Source organism: Gavialis gangeticus, unplaced genomic scaffold, assembly GCF_001723915.1.
Source record: "Gavialis gangeticus isolate Ggan-Ray unplaced genomic scaffold, GavGan_comp1, whole genome shotgun sequence".
Classification (NCBI taxonomy): Eukaryota; Metazoa; Chordata; order Crocodylia; family Gavialidae; genus Gavialis; species Gavialis gangeticus.
In genome coordinates this window covers 41,097,190-41,098,795 of record NW_017729000.1, presented here as the reverse complement: position 1 = coordinate 41,098,795, position 1,606 = coordinate 41,097,190, and positions in this window count along the sequence as shown.

Below are 1,606 nucleotides of genomic sequence, written 5' to 3'. Positions count from 1 at the left end.
GAGCCCCTTGTATTCTGACCCAGAGCACTTCAGTCTGCCCCTGATCAGGGAACCAGGGCCAGGAGCTTCTTGCTGCTGGGGCAGAGGAACATTGTCTCCTGGCCCCATGCTCCCTGCCAGTCTTTGGGCTAGCACCCAGGGAAAGCCTGGAGCTTCCCCTGTGGCCACAGAGGTACATTGCAGGGCTGCAGGGAACTGGGAGCAAATCTATTCCCTAATCCTCACATGTGCAGACACCTACCCAAAAACACTTAGTGGGTGTGTCTACGTGTGAATTTAAGTGGTCTTAAATTTAATGCCCATTAAGCTAATACACATTAAGCATTTTTGGCAGGTGTCTACACATAGTGAGACTTGGGACTAAAGTTATTCCCAAGTCACTCCAGCCCTGCCATATGCCCCTCTGGCCACCACAGGGAGCTCAAGTCTCTGGACACATGGCTGTCAGCATTTGGCAGCCATGTTGAAGCCAGAGCCAGCTGTGAGCCATCTTGGAACCTCTGATCACTCACAAGCCCCTTCCCTGCCCAGGAGCCACATGCCCAGCACAGGGGCAACACACAGTAGCTCCCTCCTTGCTCACCCTGCCTCCCCACACCAGGGCTGCCCCTGCCCCTGTCCCTACCCCTGCCCCTGCCCTTGCCAGTAGCATCCAGTACTCCACTGCTCCAGGGTGGCCCCTATCAGTGACAGGCAGCAGCTCGCACTTCTGCTGGCCATGGTGCTGACCCCACTGGCACCAGCAGGCCCCCACCCCCGCTCCTCAGGCCCCAGGAGAGCTGTGCACCCACCAGTAGGGACCAGGGCACTGGCTGCAGGAGGCCCTGGCTGATCCCCTTCTCTTGCACTCCCCATTCCAGCCTGTCTGCCGTACTGCCCACACCCCCCTACCCCCTGCCCACCACCAGCACCACTGTCAGGACACACACATGGCCAAAACAAAACACCTTTATTGCCCTCACAACCTCCACCCCATCCCTCTCCTCTTCCCCCCACCCTCAACACATAAAGCTCCCTCTCCCATCCCTCCCCAACACACAGTGCCCCTCCACTACCCTCCCCACCCATCACCAATTAAAAACCCTCTCCCCAGTTTCAAACTATTTACAAGAATCTCAGTCTGTCTGTGAGTCCTGGAGTTGGGGGGGCTGTAGGGTGGGGGCACCTTGGGGGCAGAGCCTGGGGCAAGCATCCAGCACTCTGGCCTTGGCCACTTCCCCCATGAGTCCAGGAGCTGCAGCAACCACAGTGGGCAGTGGGCTCACCCCTGGGCAATGCTGGATGGTGTTCCTCCACAGTGAGTGGCTCCACCTCTCACACCCACACAGTCAAATGGATCAAATGGGTCGCCAACTGGCTGGGGGGCCGTACCCAGAGGGTGGTAGTGGATGGGTCCTTCTCAACCTGGAAGGACATGGGCAGTAGGGTTCCGCAGGGCTTGGTCCTTGGGCCCGTGCTGTTCAACATCTTCATCAGTGATTTGGATAAGGGGGTAAAAAGCACCCTGTTCAAATTTGCTGATGACACTAAGATGTGGGGGGACATGGGCACACTAGAAGGAAACAACAGGCTACAATCTGACCTAGACAGGTTACAAGGGTGGGCG